At 32.4% G+C, this 20,283-nt stretch overlaps 1 protein-coding gene and 1 long non-coding RNA gene across 3 annotated transcripts in view; one reads left to right on the forward strand and one right to left on the reverse strand.

Moving 5' to 3' along the window:
• The window catches only part of cac (cacophony), a 172,323-nt gene that overhangs the window by 33,408 nt on the left and 118,632 nt on the right, over positions 1 to 20,283 (reverse strand). The window lies entirely within an intron of this gene.
• LOC135841005 (uncharacterized) lies at positions 6,814 to 9,947 on the forward strand. 2 transcript variants are annotated; one of them, XR_010557825.1, is made up of 3 exons: positions 6,814 to 7,025; positions 9,103 to 9,323; positions 9,560 to 9,947. It is a non-coding gene; the product is annotated as an uncharacterized LOC135841005 (long non-coding RNA). The 2 variants fall into 2 exon arrangements; XR_010557824.1 differs by lacking the exon at positions 9,103 to 9,323.

A 20,283-nucleotide genomic window follows, 5' to 3' on the forward strand; every position in this document is an offset into this window, starting at 1 on the left:
TATTATCGATTTTTTTCTCTCTTTGTAATGGGTATCCACATTTTTCCAAATTGGAAAATGATCATATCTGATCAATGTTAGATATGATTAGGAAAAATAATCTAGTGTTGTTTCACTAAAATGATGTTTTAATGAGTTGAATTGATTTCATCAATTTTTCTTTTGAATGATGTGGACTACAATTTTATAAATCGTATTTTCTGGTAATTTTTGGAACTTTTAACATCTAAAATACGAAAAAAAGTCTCCTCAATTTTTGATGTGTCAATCAACATAAAAATGTTGTGTTTAGGGTAATTTTATCAGAATTTCTGAGCATGGACACTGTGGAGAAATATTATGACATTGCATAAGTGCCTAGGTAATTAAGTTCTTTAATGGTGTGATGCATTCATTCTTCAAAAACTTGACCTGCATAACGTGACCTCTTTGACTACCTGTTATTTTATCCACAAAAGAATCAATTTCATGGGTTGGCCAAATTGCTACATTCACAATACACGCACAAGGGTCATGACCAGAAGCTTTTACAGTTTACTTACTTTTTTATTTCATGCAAAGCCGTCGAGTGAATGTCATTACCCTCCTTAGGCTTCCCCGAGAAAATTGGTGAATTACGAGCTTGAAAAAAATTTTTTTTGTGAAATTGTCAATTTAATTTTTGAAAAAAGTTGCGATGAATCTTCAATTATTTTTGAAAGTTCAACTGTTTACGATCATTCCAGATTTTTCATCCCTGGAGTTTTCCAGAAAATTGGGATTTTGGGGTAAATTGCCTATATTGCCTTCTCTTTTTAATGTCTCTATTTTCAAACTCAAATCATAAGTATTTCTCAATTTTTTTGGGAGATGTTTAGAGGACATCCTTCAATTTTTATAATAGGTAGGCAAATTTTTCACTTTATTCACATATCATATTTGAACGTCAATAATTTACCATTTTGTTTTGTCATCTCACACTCCCCCTCCAAAAACTGGTGTGAATGTACTTAGTACGTATACATGTACATATGTACTCAAAATTGATTAATAATTATACTTATGCACTTTTACCTTATCCTGAATGAAAACTCATGTCAAACACATATTATATTGAAAATAAAAAATGAATAGAATTTGGGTAGATTTTCTCTTATTTTAAAATTATGTAACCTACCAATAAAATTACTTTTTTGGCTCAGATTTTTTCCAACACTAATCAACATGAGTAAAAAAATATGAATTTAAAAAATTTGATCAAAATGATCGCGAAAATTGTTTATAGGAGTAGGTATTTTAACCTGCTGAGTACAAATCCAGCGTTAGTCTTCATGAAAACAATTTTCCATGATGGAAAAACGCTATAAATCCATCGATCATCGAGCGTCAGGTAGAAGGTTGTCAAAATCAATCGGTCAGAAAGATTTTGAAACTCAAATTTCAAAAACAAGGTAATACTCAGGTAACAATACCTAAAAATAGCAAAAAAAAACCATTTTTATTTTTCAAACATGACCCCAATTTCGTGATTTCTGGCTTGTGCCTACAGTTAGGGAGTTCAAAATTGTTTTGCGTAGTCTCCATTTCATTGTAAATTCCCTTACGAATTTTGGTCAAAATTCAATGCATTTTTTTTTCAATCCGCCCTAAAAAACATACCATACCTCTGCCAGCTCCCCTTTTCAAAACTGAAAAAGTAACAGTTATTTAATAGAACATCCGTCATGAAAAAAATCACAAAAACGAGCAATATAATGTGCATAGAAATATGCAAAGGTGTTACGTTTTGCACTTGAACATTTTCACCCTCAAGTAATTCAATTATCCTCATTTATCGTGCCATATTTACGTGCCAATGTTTACGCAACGCATAATCCACATTTATGAATGTACAGCAAGATTTATGTAAGATTAATGGCTTATTTTTCCGCAGTTTTTGAAAGAAAAATATGTAATTGATTTAGAGATTTACCTTACTCGTAGTAGGATTTATGCCACCTCCGGAGTACTTAGATTTCACTATAGGTAGGAGAAGAAATTAGGAATGTGCTATAAAATTCCAATGCTCTATACCCACAAGTTTTGTCGATCAAGTTTATTATTCTACTGCCCTTATCTGCACCAAGATCGATCATCTCTACAAATAGACGAAGCTCTTCCTTCATTTCAAACAACCCCTCTTAAATAGAAAAATTCATCACCTTAATCAAGAATCATAATTTAGCAAACTTCATATAATCTCCTCACGCCAAGGGTATTAATCTAGTAATTAAAAACACCCCTCCCTCCCACCAAAAAAGAGGGTTTGAAATGATTTCATACAGAACTTTTAGTTGAAGCTTGGAAGGAACTAGGATCTCTGGAGTGATCTCAGAACTACATGTAAAAAGTTCAGAGAAACCTCAGGCAAGCCAGATTGTTTTTCAAATCCGTTTCAAAAAGGTAATTTGATCTTAAAAAAATGCGATTCTTTATCACAGAAATGAGTCAGAATTAACCCTGGGGGAGGGAGGTAGAGGTGGAAGAAGAGGAAAAACGAATCAAGTACATTTAAAGAAAATATAAAGTTTTAATCACATTATTATCAAGCAGTACCCAGCCAAGCTAGAAAAAAAAAACAACAACAATAATACAAACGTGATGATAGTCCGGCCACTTACTGCTTATATTCAGTGAACAACTAAGCGTATTTTCGATGTTCAATTTCTCGCGAATAAAAAAACGTACGATTCTGATTTTTTGATATGTTGTTGGCATCAACGAGAGCTTTAATTTGATATATTTATAAACTTTCTACGGTAAAAAATGATGTACATTGGAGTTCCCAAAGTTAGCATTTTGGGGTAATTTTTGAAATCACAAATCTTCGTGTCAACAAAAAACTACTGAACCAATTCAAGTCAAATTTCGTACACTAGTGTAAATTAACGAGTTATTATTAAATACAACGTCAGTTTTTGAAAAAAAATATTTTTGACCCCATTTTTCTCTATTTGAAAATTTCTCTCCCCCCAAAAACATCCCCAAAATGAGAGGGTCATCTACATCATATTCACTATCAATGTGCAAAATTTCAAGCAAATCGGTTTGTTAGGAGAGGCTGTAGCCTTGTCAACGGATATTAGACCTTCATGATTTTTCAGTCTCAGAATTGAGAAAGAAGTGGAAAAGAAGAACAAAATGAAAATTTTCAGTTAAAGTGCAAAAAAGGGTCATCTACATGACTTACACTATCACTATACAAAATTTCAAGTGAATCCGTTCATTCGAAGAGTCTAGTAGCCTTGTCAACGGAAAGTTCCGGTGCTATATTTTACTGATTTACGGCAGCACCGGTGGTGATAAACAGAAAACGAGGAGAAAGTAAGGCTCTATAAACTGCTTTTTAAAAGTATTCTTTCGGGGGATGACTAAATTTAGATAGGTAGGTACGAATTGTTATTATATGTGATGATACTGGCTGAGTTTTCCCAAAACCTTTCTTTCGCCGTTGAAACATGAAACTTGATCCAAAAAATGATTAGGTATATTAGATGAATGAAATAGAGAGACTATAAAAACATTAGAAAATATCCAACGAAAGATATAAAGTGATAGTGAAAGTGAAATTTCAACATTGAAAATATAGAAATTTCATTTTTGTTGCATTAAGTTGAGTGATTGTCTGATTATTAGAAACTCAAACCTAATCACATTTACTTATCATAGGTAGATGACACCTAAGAAAAACTGTCTACATTTCTCAACTAATATCTTCAATTAAAATCAATTCTCAACTCTCCAAATCCCGTCTGAGGAACTCAAATTTTAGAGGTGTATACGTACTTAGTTTAAATTCGTAAATACGAAGCTTTGAAGCTTCACTACAACGAGTACATTCCTTACATATTATTACGAGCAAATTGTTTGACATTAGCGTAGAAATTTGCACGTTTCAATTACTCTATAATACGTAAATCGATGAGCTGAAAATTACGCTTTAACAGCGTTACAGAAGGCACATAGTTCGACGTGTTAATAAGAGCCATCGTTATGGATAAATTCAAGACTTGTCTGGGTTCTATAAACTAATTATCTGCGGCCTTTATTAGTCAAGATCCGTTCTTACCTTTCTACAAAGCGGTATGCTTAAGTTCGTTTCCATTTCTTATAATTAGAATAGATACACATCCTGCGGATAAACTTTTTGCGACGTCGATCTACTGGCATAAAGCATCAAACCCCGACAACAAAAGATCATACAATCGATGCTATTTCACGGCGAAAATGAATTATATTGGAAGAATTCGCCGTCTTTTTTTGGGACGCCAACATAAGACGAACACCCAATACACTACACTTTCACTAATGCATTATATTTGTGGCTTTAAAAAAAAAAAAACCGCAAAAAAAAAGTTACACTGTTGTCAATCTACCGTTTTATAAAAACGGCACACTGCGCGGCGATTTGTCTTTCGATACACTGGCGCCTTACGTTTATCGTATAGTCAGTCGACTCCCGCATAGCATGGGTGTTTTTCCCTTGGCTCGATATCACGGGCCAGTGTTGCCAAGTGAATATGTACACTATGCGTCTGTGTGCAAATATCTGTTTATTTTTTTGCTCTTTATTTCAAGATTTACATACAACCTCTGAATTTACAACATGTTTTGACTGTTTGCATTTTTTTTCTCTTACACTTTATAATCGACCAATATTTTTTACATGCAGTTTTTTCACCGAAATAATTCGCCAGGTGCACAATGGTCGGCGATTCATACGCCGAAACGATGCCTAGATCGGTGGAGGTGCTTTAACAGGTTTTTGTATCGCCCCAAAAAGTTAAACTGTTAGCGAAATGGGTTAACGTGGTATAATTTTATACCGTCGGGTTATTGTAGAGTAAGGGAATTACCACCCAAAATTTAGCCAAAAAATCAGCTAGTTACACTTTCAATTTTTTCTCCTTTTTTTTTCATTTTTAATTGATTGATGGTCCGAAACAAATGATATAGCCAGGAAAACAGTATAATCAAAAGATCCTACTTCATTTTTGATTCAAATGACATGGAGTAGATTTCATTGAGAATCTCGCTGTATTTACGGCGAACTGGTTATGCTAATTTATTAACATATTTTCAACGTATGTAACGTACGCGTAAAACCTGGAGGCAGGTACCTCTTCCCACATCAACTTGAATGCTTGGATTTTTTAAAAGTTGATTTGCGTTAGTATTTTTCAAATTGGAATAAATCTTTTATCTTCTAATACATTTCATATACTCCGAGATTTCTCTGACGTCGAGTTTCTAATTTGCATTTTGGCAGATCAGATTGAATGTTTGCATGTAATTTTTCTAAATTCTGGGTGTGGAAATATTTTTTCTAAGTAAATTAAAACGGAAATGATTCCAAAAATGATGGAACAAGAACAAGGTCAAAAGTACCAGTCTCTATTTTTCAAAATCTTATCCTTTTTTAATGGGTATAAAAAATCATTTTCTTTCTAAAAATTAAAAATATATCGTCATTTTTTTGAGCGGGGGGGGGGGAGAAGATGCGCTACGTTCGATTATCGTATTGTCGATGAAAACCGTTTTCAATTAAAGAATAGAAAGGGTAAACGTGAAGTTAATTATCAATTACATTTTCAACATTAAATTAGGGCAAATTTAAACATTGATTTTTTTTGTCCCTGCGAGCATAATATTTTCCATTATTCTGCTAATGAATGACACACATAATATATCTATACCCACATGTAGATTGGATATCTTGCGTGCAAATAAAAAAATTGCCCATAATTTTTGCCACATTTTCAATTGCTTTTCTAAATTTTAGCATTACAATTAGGTAATACTGGATATTTGCATAGTTAAGTTCAATTAGTTTATACGTACTATAATGTACGTATGTTATGTATACTCACACAAACATGAAAATACTTACTTTTACATTAACTTATTGTACTTACATTAAGTAAATAGAATTTAATCGAAATAAAAAACTTCATTAACCAATTAAATGAGCAACGTAGATATTGCAGCCTATTCCTATAAAAAAGATAATAGAACATGCAATTTTTACTTGAGCACAATGAAGAACTTTATTTTGAAATTCATGGATGAAAGATAGAAAGAATTACCTACATATCCCTATAGGAATATATAGGCACTTATACCTACCCATATTTTATGGTATTTTCTTGGAAACGTCCAAAACCAAAACAGAAACTGAGTAGAATAGCGACTCAAAAATAAATTTTAAAATGACGATTCGCCATTATTGAAAGATAGCGCAATAATTTCTCAACAGAAAATATGAAATGGAAATTTAATACTGCTCATAAAAACGCAGACCGTAGAGAAATCCAATCATAAACCAATTTTCTACATGCACTTGATTTTTTGTTTACAAATGACTTTCCACGTTCAAAGTGCATAGCCTCTGGTAGGTATATCGTGCGTTTTCAAAGTAGAAAACAAAAGCGAAAGTACAAAAGAAAATCTGCTTACATAGTTTCGTTCCGTAGGTAGTTCTAATTAATTACTCGAAATGTTTATCCTTTGTACGGTTCATTACAACAGGTGCAAAAACTATCAGCTATAACCACATCGTTTTACATATTAGAGTAAACTAAACTGGAAGCGGATTAATCCATCCGTTATCTTTTGCGTAATTAATAACTTAAGAGACAAGTTGACGCTACTTGGTAATCCATTAGCGCAAGCTCATCTATGAATTGGTTTTATAACACCTTCGGAGACCTTTGTGCAACGCTGGAATATTATATTTTATTCCCCGAAGCCATTTGCATATAATATTTATCCGTTCGTACACGCGACCACATCCAATGTCAACTTATATGTAGGTACATACAAGCGGACTTGGCGTCGTACCTTGGCATAGTCCCTGTTACCCATCATAGAAGGTTGACGTTGTTCTTGCATATTGCACTTATGGATTCAACTTCGGGCTCACTGTACACTACACACATCCATGGCCATTCTGACGTGTTCTTTACACCTATTTTCTGGAGAACTGCACTGTTTGGATAATTTTGTAGGTAAGTTGATTTTAATAGCACCTCGTTAAACTGAAATTTAAAAGCCGAATAGTTCATTACCCACCTTTTTTACGACTTGATTACATTCTATCAGTGCTTCGAGCACTATGCGCTATTTTCATGATTTTTATTTTCCCTCGTCGAAATTAAATTATTATTCATGATAAATGCAGTTATTTAATAAATGATTGAATGATATTGCAATTAACGTTTTCTTCGAAAATTTACTAACTGCAAGTTCCCATCAGTATATTAGCTTAAAATAGTACCTATTGATGTTGTAAAAACAAAGGGTAAGTAGATATGGTACGTGTAAACAATGTAGGTACGGTGAAAGTATATACTAAAACTCATTTGTATGTTCGACGTGTTTATATTATAGGGAAACGAATTACCATTCCTTTTCAAATAATCATACCATTTTATATCCTAGCTGTCTGTTTTTCAACCAATGTTCGAGGAGTGAGAGTAGTTAGTTAGGCTTACGTTGTGACCAATCAGGGAAATAGAATCAATCAATTAATTCATAGGTACCGTAACTAATTCCGATGAAAAAAATGCACCTAAAATTATTTCAATTTTATTAAATTTTTATACGATTTTATAAAAATTGACGAAAAAAACAACCTGATAACTATAATTTTAATCACAATCACGTTTCGAGGTTCTATTTTGATAAGAGGAAAACAGTAAGTAAGTACCTACATATTTCTTTAGTGCTCAAATGTTTCAAAAAACTGTATCAAATTCCAAAAAATAGGTATGATTGGGCAACCACGACTCCGAAAATCTGCCATTTTTTCATTTGGTTATGCATACATGCAATTCAAAATTATGCTTTGAGGCTCTCTTTTGATCCGAGGCACTATGGGCCAGGAGACCCCCAAAAACGGGCGTACATTCCTATGCAGAAGAGAACACACGATATATTGCCCGATTATATCAGTTCAGTTTTGAATTACGCCCGTTTTTGGGGGTCTCCTGGCCCATAGTGCGAGGTAGGAAGAAAATAAAGTGTATTATAGGTACTTTTAAAGGATAGGTACATTCTTCGAAATCAATTCTTTGAAATTTCAAAAAGTGCTAAAGCAGCAGCTGCAGCCGCAAAAAAAAAATCAATTTCACCTGATATATTCCAACCATCCAACGGGTTTTGAGGTGCCCAATTTCCTGATCTGTGAAAAAGTGTAGGTTTTTATAATTAAAACACCCATTTTTTCAAGCAGACATGTACCTACTTAATATCATAAAATCTCCAAAAGTGGAAATAAAAAGCATGATGGGTCTCAAGAAAAAAAAAAGAAAAATATAATTCAAAAGTTTACAAACTACTGCCAATAGGTCTAACATCATTCATCTTTACCACCTTTGACCTTTCAACGACAAAATGGTTGAAATTTGCAAGATTTATCTTTTTGAATAATGAACTAAAAAAGAAGGGAGATGTTAATATATTTTGTACATGTATCTTAAAGTCGATGATTTTTTTTGTATAGTGTAAAGTAAAAAAGAATTTAAAGCCTTTTCATTTTTATATTTTTAGCGATTTTTTGAATATTTAAATTTGGCTTACGGTATCTATTTTTATTTTTTTAATGAAACTATTAAAATTGAAGCAGGTTGAAATTTAGGTCTACCTTATACATTTTCGATCTCTCGAATAGATTGATGATGGTTTTGCACCATTCTGAAGCTTCTGGTGGGTTTTTGGGTTTTCATGTTTTGAGAAATTTGTCACGAAAAGAGCCACGTATTACTTATAAATAAACTTCTACGCTTATAAATTCAGAATTACCGTTTTTGTGATTGCTGATCGTTTTAATTAGAAATTTTCAATCGACTTCGTCCGGTTCCAATTTGTAATTCTTTCCCCCAGAGATTATGTATTTTGAAAAAAATGTTCAACTCCTTATTTTTTTGAAACTATCAACACGTAAAACCAAAATTAGGTTTTTATCTACTTTTTGACTTGACGAATCAACGCGAGTTGATTTCAAGTTGTTTTGGATTTGGAAACTAGCTGATTTTTGAATCGAATACTTAATCGCTAGAAAAAATTTTGTATTTGAATCAACAGGAACTGATTTCGAAAAGTGCCTAAATCGATCAAGAAGCTTGCAAAGACGATAATATACCCGAGTTCATAGGCGTTTAATTTCATTTTATCTCATTTTTTATGACAATTTATTGAATAAGTACTGAAAAATTCAAATATCCGCTGGAGGCTTCTCAATGACGTGATATTCTTTACTCGCATCAATTCAAGAGGTCAATAAAGGGACACATACCAAATTTCAGGTAAGTAGTTACCTCAGTTTATTCCTTTTTTTTCATTATAAACGAACCTTAGAATTTTCAAAATTAAAAATCGAAAAATTATATTCAGGTTTGTTTGGATAGGTACGTATTACCTGTATTTTTTCGAATTTTCTTTACTTCGCCCAAAAATTTAAGATTAGAAAAACATCCAGTATGCATAGATTTAATATGTAATCATGAAGCTTGATAATATAGCGAACCATTATTTTTTTCAGCAAAAAGGAAATTGATAAGCGTCTGATGATTCATTCAAACGCTCCGTGTAAATTTCAAACTGCGGCGTCCAACCATAGTAGGTAATTCCAAACTAACTTACACTGAATTATGAAAAATATTCAGATGAATTCGAACTATAATGACTTTGAAATGGTATTTACGTAATGATTCAATATAGTCATTAGGTAATTGAACTGGAGAAGTAAGTTTCGTTTCACCTATTCACACAGATGTAGCCTACATAACGTATGTAGGTACCAAAAAATATTCGATTATTTTCCCCTGCAAATATACCTAATAGGTATCATGTTTATTATTCATGTGATTTCTTTCGTTTAAAACACATGAAATATACAAACAAATTGAAAAAAAAAATGGTTCATCGCATGATCTTATTTTTTCATGACAAAAAAAAATCGTTAAAACGCGTAGGTAACGTATATTTTTTTATTATAAAAAAAATATTGACACCAGCCCATCGTAAAAAAAAAGAGAGAAATAAATGTAGAAAAAAAATATCAGGCGTATAAATTTATCTATTGGAAAACAATCAACAACGCTAGCTCAATTATGTCAGATGGTTTTTAAACTTCGACGTTATACGGAGTATCAATAGCTAACTTGGTTTTTGTTCTATTTCATCATAAAAGTAATTATGTGCCTTTATAATGTACGAGTATATATAATACCAACGACATTCACGTGTAAGTCACGTCACTGTAAATTTTAATTATACAATTTCGCTTAGGTTGGCAAACACCAGCCGATATGATGAAATGTCTCGCATTATAATAGTTTTTACGAATGGAAAAATTCACCCACGACGCGACGCGACGTAAACAATAATATTGGGAGCTGGAAAATTTTCAGCGAGTGGTAAGTTGCAGTCCTATCGGCGACAATTTGATCCCTAAAATAGTTTCAAGACGCCAAGTTGGTCTTATAATGTGCAGTATTTTTATTTCTCCACGAGTCAGATACGAGTTTTTGTGGCCTACCGATAACAAGATTTCTTCGATACATGCATTTTTGGTAAATAAGCTTTTTTTTTCTAGGTAGCTCACGTAAGTATGTCGTCGAAAATCAATTAAATATCAAAATTAGGCTACAGCTTTTACATCGCTGCAGTAGAAAAAAATAATTCTAAATAAATTATTACCAACGAGGGGCGGAGACAATGTATTTCTACGTGGTATTCTTCCCTTCGGCAGAAAAAATTAATTTCTTCAACTTGTCATTTATTATAAGTCCTTCTCACGCAATACGAACAGCTGCGTGAAATCATTATACGTAGAAATACCTATCTATGCCCTTATTTTGATACGACGACGATGACGATTAAATGAAGTGAAAAAAAAAGTATGAATAGAGAATACAATAATGATAAAAAAAAAGTAGGTAGGTAAGAATATTCGCGAATGACGGTATAACTTTATCTGTCAATTGCATGATATGATGAGAATTTCAATGTGCCGAGAAGGAAAAACCTCTCAAGCATATAATGTACACAGTGTCCTGGAGGAAATGTTGCATTTTATAGACTTCAGTTTCGTTTCACCTTTAAACATAAAATCATGAAAAGACTTGGAGTATTAATTTCATATTTAGTTAAATAAATCGTTTACCTACTCGATTTTTAAAACGTTTCGACCCTCGACTTTTTTATTCAGTTGGTAGAATGATCACTAAACACTCAATGACAATTTCAGACAAAACTCACTACTTATCTACCTAAGATTTCTTCTCTACAAATATCTGTCATTGTTACGGAGGAGTGCTAGGTTAAAAATATAATCAGAACCAAAACCAAAAATCCCCTAAACGATCATGACTTCTCCTTACAGCTCGGTGATTAGGCAAATAGATTTACATAGATTCAGTAAATGTTGCATAGTTTTTGGCTGAAAGGTGTAACTTCTGTAGTCCGAAACTCACGAGGAAAAGCTCGGAAAATAGGATGCTGTTTGTTCGTACATTTCATTAAAATAGTAGGTAGATCAATTTTTTTCCTAATAGAAAGAGTTTGAGATACTCCAGTGGTTTTGAATCTTATTAAAATTTCAAAGACGTCATTTTGTAAAACTTGTTTATTCCTTCAAATATGAATAACATGATAAAAAAGCAACTACCTACCTAGATTTTTTTACTTTGGAATTTTCCTTCGTAACGCTTAAATAATTTAATTTGTTGGCCATTCAGTGGTCAGTTTATACCATGCTGTGAAGACTTCGACTACTCAAGAAAACCATGTAATTGAGTTCGTGCATTCGCACTAGAAGGATTAATCGGATCGGTGAAAAATAAACAGGAAAAAAGTTTATTTGTAAAATTGGATAGACAGACGGCTAATTAGTTATCGGGGTAAGTAAGAACGTAAGTCAGTAAATAAATGAGTATTGTATGTATCAGCAGTTTATGAACTATAGGTAGGTACATTATAATAGGTATATTAAAAATAATCTGATTCGAGCATTAAAAACGACGAAATATCAACTTCCTTTCGCTTCATCGTACCTACCATATTTCTCTCGCTTTTTTGTTGCTTTACTGTGGCAAAATTTAATCAATTGCCACGTGCGGAAACGGAACCTAAGGTTAACAAGTCAGCTTGATGATTCACGAGTAAATCAATACCTAAACAAACCGAGTTGGAAAACTACCCAGAAATTATGATTTAGTCAAATAATTACATAGATAGGTATCAAGAAAAACCGATGAGTAGGTATCATTTGTAAGCGAACCACAAAGAGGTTATTTTTTTATGAAAATGAAAAAAAAAGAAAGAATGAAGATCAAAATGAATAATAAATCTTGAGCTAAATTATCTTGTACATAATTTTATTGTGTAAACGTGTCACACTCATATATCGCAATAAGTCTGCTATACCTGCTCACATGATAACGTTCTGCATTGCTTTTTTTTTTTTTTAGGACAACTACAAGAATTTTCACCACACAAAATCGAAAATCATTTCAAAATATACCAAGTTTTGGCTTGTTTCACGTGTAAATACCATTTGTTGAACTTTTTGACCAATCAATATATTTCGTTAGAAATAGAAAACACAAGTTACAAACAAAGTTTGGAATCAGCTCATATACTAGTTTGGTAGCTTTTTACAAATAGGTAGGTACGTCAATAATTTTATATGGTGAGAAAATTTCAAAATCTTAATCCGTGTTTCTTTTATATCGCTGTAAAGAAAAATTATCTGAAACATGGGCCAAGTTTTATATACCTAGGTAGTTGTATCGTAAGCAGACCATCGTTTCTATATTTCCCTATGCATATTTTAATAGACCAAACTCCGTTCAACAACTTAGAACTCTAACTGGAAGTATTGATCAAATATCATATAAATATGGGTAAATATTAGGGTGTCTTATAGTCGTAGAAAGATGAAACAAAATCGTGTTCAAAGCGTTGGGGCCCGGAATTTTCCTTTATGCCCCATCTTCCACTCTATCGTACTTTTTTCCTCAAAAAACCTCCACATTAGGCATGTTTCGGCTTAGACAGTCGATTAATATGGGATTTATTATCTCTCAATTCATGGGTGTGGATGGACCATTAGTCATTTTTGTGGAAGAAAATAATTATTCACCGACTACAACACTCACGGAAAAGAATTTCAATTTAATCGTAGTTCACATGGGAAAAGACAATTTACACTAACAAGTAAGGTGGCCAAAAATTTTTGAGACTCTAGCACTTTTTATGTGGATAATGTCTCGGTAAAGTTGATCAGGAATGAAGCATGATACCTGAAAATATTTTTTCAAAATTTGATCATTTTTAAATTAAAAACCTCGACAAATTTTCTTCTCGATACAAAATTATTATTAGTAATGTTTTTTGAGGGAAAAAATTCAACCTTTCTAATGGTAATCCTCTCCCTCCACTGCCAAAAATAACTACAGACCGAGTGTCCATGTAACTATCTATTTAAATCGAAAGATTCATAGTTTAGTTTTCACTTTTTCAGACGGTATTCGAACTGTTGAATAAACATATTTGCAGGTGATAAGCTTTATGTCAAAGGAAACAAAAGGTAATGGTTATTGCGTTTATGCATACGAAATAAAGAGGTAGGCAACCAAGCACGTTATCACGCAAGATCGTCAATAACGTTAAACAACCATCGTTTTCATTTCATAAAATGCGTGGAAAAAATGTAACCAACATTAAAAATATATTTTATAAAGTTTTAAAGCAAAATTAATAGGTACGTTTTCCAAAAAATTTGGTACTTATAGTCGCTTTCCATTTACCTAGTTGAATGCCAGAATTCAGATTAGTAAAGCTATCAAGTAAAAATTCATATCATAAGGTGTTTTGTAATTATTCCGTTTAAGGATTTCCACAGAGCTGGATTCGTTTAAGGAAAAAATTTCAATATTTCAATTTTGCGCGCATTTGCAAAGCTAAAATTTCATTTTGCTTTAATTTTCAAACAATTGGTAAGATAAAACAGGATGGTGTAAAGGAGGAAAAAACTTGGCTGACATTCAAAACCGCAACTTCAGCAAATGTTAAAAACTTTTGAAAGCAAATAAGTTATTGAAAGGAAAGTAGGTGAAGTAGAAATTGTGTACCTACTACCTACGGTGTGAACTCTTTAGCTTTTATCCCATTAAATACTTCATATACGTTCTTTTGTATATGAACATTTTCGATTATCCTTAACCTTCACACTCACGACGTCATAATTTGCTCGAGTTTTTTTTTTTCAAAATTATCAATTGTTATCGGTTAAATTTAAACGGCATGCTTGACAAATTTTTACAATTGTAATTAAAGTATAAAAAAAACACAAGGTCGTCTATGCGAGAAAATAATATGCTCTAAGCAGATAAGTATTGCACGTTCAATGCGTGGATTCCAGAAAACGATTAAGGAGTTTTAAACCACTTCATATCTGTGTTAAAAAAGCTTCACACAGAAACTAATTTTCCATTTTGTCTCTTTTCCTATACATTGATGGGTCTGCCTATTTTTTTTCACAATCTAGATAACCCAGTTATGCTCGACAAACGTAAAAATTCTTTGAAATAAAAAAATAGCTAGATAAGCAATGTATAAAATCTTTTATAATCAGCACAAAAAAAACAAGTTCAGCATTTTATTATTTGAGCCGGAGTAATGCGAAAGAAATCTTTTTCAAGTGAAAGTTTATTGACCTATATGAAATTTCCGATCGAAGACGCTATTCGATTATTTAAAAGCGCCGATTACCTACATATATACAAAACCGTGTTTCATATTTCCCAAATTTGAGAACTTTCAAAATTTAATACAGGTTCAATTTATCGGCGAGATTCGCAAAAATTCTAGTCTCAAGCTAGACACTCGCAAAACACAAAAGTATCCAACAAGCATTATACCTATGTACATACGAAATGTAAAGTAAAAAGGAGGTCATTATATTCGGGTTACAATCAATAAGCAGGGTAAAATCAACCACGTGGCTCTAATACTTGTCTGAGCAACTTTACTAACGATATCTGTAGCCGGATAACCTTACTAATAAAACACTCCCGTTTGTTATTTTCGACCGGAGATTTCTTTTTCAGTATTTACAAAATTGACGTAAACCATGTCAGTAGGTTTAATTTTCTTTACGAAAAAATGACGACCATTCTTCCAAAATTCTAAAAGAACTAGCTCGCAAAAACTAGCCAAAAATTATTTCAAATCAACATGTGACCTACATCGAGAAATATTTTGAGAACATTTTGCCAGAAGCGTAGAAATGTGATGACGGGCCAAAGCTTCATTCAAAGTTTTAAAGATTATAAAGCTGGTGTTTTGAAACAGACCTCGATATAATATAAGGATTGCGTTACAGCATGAATTTGTGGTTTTCCATTGGTTAAAAGATACTGTTAGGTATCTTTAAGCAATCTAGTATAATTCTTAATGTCTATTTTAAAATTCCTGCAAAGCAGGAAAAAAACTAACAGATTGCAATGGTGAAATTAATTATGATTAGGCGAGAAAAATAAAACTCTTTTCAGAAGGCAAATTCAAATAGGTGACTGCGCCTATCTTATTTTAAAAGCACAATTTCATTAAAATATGTACCTGTTTATTTGTAATAAGTAGGTACTAATTTCATGCAGAAAATTGAAAAATTTTTAATGTCTGTCAGATTACCTACATATCAAACACATTCTCATTTTTATTTCAAAAATCAATTGATACAAAAAGCAAATTAGCTTTCAAGGGATTTCTAAAGGGTTTCAAAAGCTATCCTTGGTGGACCCAATCTTTAGCCCACATTTTTGCTAGTCATAAAAGATGCACTTACTTAATCCAAAAAGTTCACTTTTTGTTCCGCTCTAATGGAATGCTTTTGAGTGAATGAGACTGAAAAATGGCAGGGGAAATAGAAGTCTAAAAAAACTCACATGATTTTTACCCCACGGTAATTAAACATTATAAATTATAATTTTTAAGATCTACGTTTTTCAAACTTAATTTTAAAAAAACAATGAGCTAAGAATCAAACTTTGTTTTGAGTCATTAATAGTCATTTTTTCTGGCATGTTACAGAACAGATTTTTTTTTTTGAAAAATTAGGCCACCAAAAATAATATTTTCTTTACCGCTTTCAAATAAAGGCTTCAGAACAGGATTCTAGTGGTTAAAATGTGACCTGAAATGATATTTTTGGGATAATAATTGACCACTAATTATTTTTTAAATATATTTTTACAATTTTTGGGATACTTTGGAAAAATTCATACCCTCGCTAGACCCTTAATTTTTTTTTATTAAACTGCTGATATTTTTTTGTGAGGGGTGAGAACGAGCGAAATCGATTACAGAACGGGTGAGAGGATACTCTGTGAGTATTTATTACACAATGATCTTTCTCAAATCCCGAATTCCATTCTCAATATGCAATACGATGCATGGACATTAAGCAAAGAGACGAAGAGGAGGAGTTTCAACAAAACCCACGTAATGCGGGAATATCGATATGAAGTACATATTAACCCCATACATTCTCCGTGGTATCTTGGTTAATAAACTTGACCTTTCATTTAATAAACACTTTTCCGTAAATTACATTGAGCGCTGTTCTCTCACATCAGTTTTGAGCTTAAGAAAACTGCACACGGGTATCTTCAAATAGTTTTAAACGCACGCCAACTTCAGCTCATCAGCCAACCTCGTGCCAAATAACTTCACCGTAGAATAGATATAAAGTCAGTTACTTATCGCATCAGACAAATAATTTTTTTTGACCACCAACCATCATTTTAATGCTTTAAAGCATTTCAAAAAACCAAATCTATGGAATTTTTTCAACGAATAACATCTTGCGAGTATATTCTAATGCCGTAAATGTTTGTAGCATATCCCTATACATAGCTCATCTGCTCGCGACGTTGCCAAGTATATTTCATAAAATTTTCATCATCAAAATACCAAAATTCACGCCCAACCCGAGTAGCATGAGCCGACATTAAAATGATATTTTCCACCTTACGAACTATAAGTTCTCCAGAAATTTGGTCACTTATCGTTTAATATTGATGAAATCAGTTTTTTTACATGCTGTTTTTTGAAATAAGTAGGTAGTTTATTTACATAATTAACGAAAAGAACGGCGAATCAATTACGTTGGAATTTCCAGAAAAATCAATCAGCTATTTGTTCAGGTGAAAATTACCACCGCTATCTGTTCTCATTGAAGCAAAGTTTACAACTTCTCAGTACGTTTAGAGCGAGCCACCTGATGCAAATTGGTTCAATCCGAAACGCTAAAATTGCGCCGAGCTTTTAAAAATGTTTCTGGTGAAAGTTACCGGAGCGTAGAGTTTTGGTAAGAATTTCAGAGATGGCGTTGTGCTGTGCTTTTACTCTTCGCTTGTCGTAAAAAGACTCGCATATAAAACAATGCCTTCGAGAACCAACGTGTTGCGCTTGATAACATTTATTGGAATGGAAAATGTGAAATGAGTTTCACTTACGTATAAGTATCTATTAGAAGCTTTTTACGGACTCTAACAGAAAGAATTGACTCGATTATTATTTTTCGTAGGATAAATTTTTAAAATCGACCTCCAGTTTAGAGAAATTTTAAACGAAAGAGAAATTCATCCCTGTTATAAAAAAACTAACTTTCCGATATCGAGAACTTAAAGTTGAACATTTCGCATTTTTTAGTTGCTAGACTAAATTTTGTTTGACTTTTGATGAATTTTAAAAATTTCTGCAAGAGTGAAATATGTAGGTAGGTGCTTCTGCTTATACAAACTTTTCAAAATTGATGCTCGCCAAATTAATTTTCCACTTCGGCTCCAGCCAAAATTTAAATTTTCCCTATAATTTTTAAAGAATTCCCTTCTTCTAAATGCGAAGTGAAGAGTATAAAAACCAATTTTTTTACAAGTTGAAAACGATAAAAAAAATAATTCTAAAATTGTCAATTTTGCAATTTTCTCAAAACGTCCATTTCTACCTCCTGAAGTTGACCCTACCTATGCAATCATGACAGACTCGAGAGTATGTGTACCAGGTACCTACAGGATAAAAAAATGAACATCGGAGTGAATTGAATTATCGTTTCGTTTTTGAGGCGATGGGTGGACGATTTGAAATTGTTGAAGGAAAGTCAACTTTTACTGGAGTTTTCACTAAATCGGCCTGAAAATTGTGGAAATTGATTCAAGGAGTCAATTTTGAGGGTAGTACACGTTTTGAGTAATTTATTGCAAATAACTTATTGACAATTGTAAATTTAAAAAAAAAAAAATACGTATAAGATTTGTGAACGTGTAAAAAAATAGTGTCACCTCGGATCTGAAATTCACCCACCTTCAGCGATTTGGAGTGCCGAACTTATGACAGGATGAAATTTTCAGCAGACAAAGTCGATACCCCTTCTGAGACAATTTGAAATTGCTGTAGAAAGTCTCATTCTCTATGAAGACTCCAAATCCGCTTGAAAATGATATTAATCGATGAGAAGGGAGGGAGTCAGCTTAATATACTTATAAACCAAGTTTCAGATTTTTATCTTTATATTTGCTAGTTTTGTAGAAAATCAATCTGCTGTTACCATCATTTTCAAAAAATCGCCAAAAATCGAAAAATAAACTTCAGCAGTAAAAAATTTGGTTTTGCAGTTTGAGTGACATGATCTTTCAGTTTCTCATCTTTTAAATTTTTTGAATCACTTTTTTATACAAAAAGTAACTAATATAAATTTTGACTTACCTACTATGTCTAATACAAATAAACCAATTATGTACCCATACAAACAGGTAGGTACCGAATTAAAATCATACATTATTGATAGGTATAAAAAAGTGGCCAAAAATGGCTAGGAACTTGATAAACTACCTCAGAAACTTAATTTCTCATAAGTGTAACCTTATGGCCGTATTTGTTACGCCTTCGATCGATTTGAGCACAATAAAAATGATATTTTAATTTTATGAGAGTATTTTGGGTCTCAAATTTTAATCATTTAAAAAATAACTAGGTACCCCAATGTCATCTCAATCAGCTTCGAACTTGTTTACGTAATGGAAATCCAATAAATGTGTAAAAAAATCTGACTTAACGACATGGAAACCACTTAAAATCCAACATTAATAGGTAGGCAAGTTGTACATACCTACAATAATAATTCATGCAGCAATTAGCGATCAAGTGCAAAAAAAAATAAGCTAGTGACTATAACTTCCAACTCGGTCGTATTATAGGTACATTTATATAATTGCCGAATGAATTAGCTATAAAATCGAGAAAAAAAAACTAAATAAATCAAATGTCGTGAAGTCGATTTATCTAATGACATCGGCAACGTAGCGGTGTGATAAAACGAGAAAAAAATCACGATATCCTAAACTCCTCGGCAATTACATTTGATGAATTCAAAATTACTGCCAATCTCGTACAGACAAGCCATCCCTTGTTTTCACATTTCCCAACTGTCGTTGTGATTCGATACCTTGTATAATTAGAATGTAATCAACAACGCGAATACCGAATACTCTTTCAATGCTGATGAAAATCTATATATATTGTCGTGTAGCTTCTAAACTAGGTTTAAAACCACCGACAGAATCCGCTTTTAAGTATGATAATTATGAAAATTAATGTGCACTTTCTGCGTTGTAAATCCGCATTTGTATACGACTATTTTTCATGCTGTGACCACAGTATTAGTGGTGGTGGTTGTTTTATACACAAACACGACGACGAAGGTAGAAAATGGAACTAGACCCACTTGAGACATTCTATGTAGTAGAATAATGAATATGTAGTTTACCTTTTCTATGCAGTTTTATCAGTAGGTAATACAACGTCATTCTCTGAAAAGGTTTTAATATTGCGAGTAAAAACTTATAGTAAATAAATACCTACGTTACGTGGTAGGTAAGTATAAGATAAAGGTGCCTAGACTGCCAATACCTATACAGATACCTACCTATATTATTTAGTCTGAACCTGAACCAAAGTTACCGACATAAACTTTGACTTTATAACTACATACCGTACCTAAATCGAATAGGTAGGTAACAATGATAGGCATGAAGCGCAGAAAGAGGATAAATTAGGCGTGTAATTATACGTATAGTTTTGCTTATAACATCCTTGAAGAAGGACAACTTTATCTTGGCACTAAAGCGTAAAAATTTTTAAAACTTTTAAACGATCAAATAAATAAGATTTTTTCTTTTAGTTTCATTTTCATTGGCT

Source organism: Planococcus citri, chromosome 3 (assembly GCF_950023065.1).
Source record: "Planococcus citri chromosome 3, ihPlaCitr1.1, whole genome shotgun sequence".
Taxonomy (NCBI): Eukaryota; Metazoa; Arthropoda; class Insecta; order Hemiptera; family Pseudococcidae; genus Planococcus; species Planococcus citri.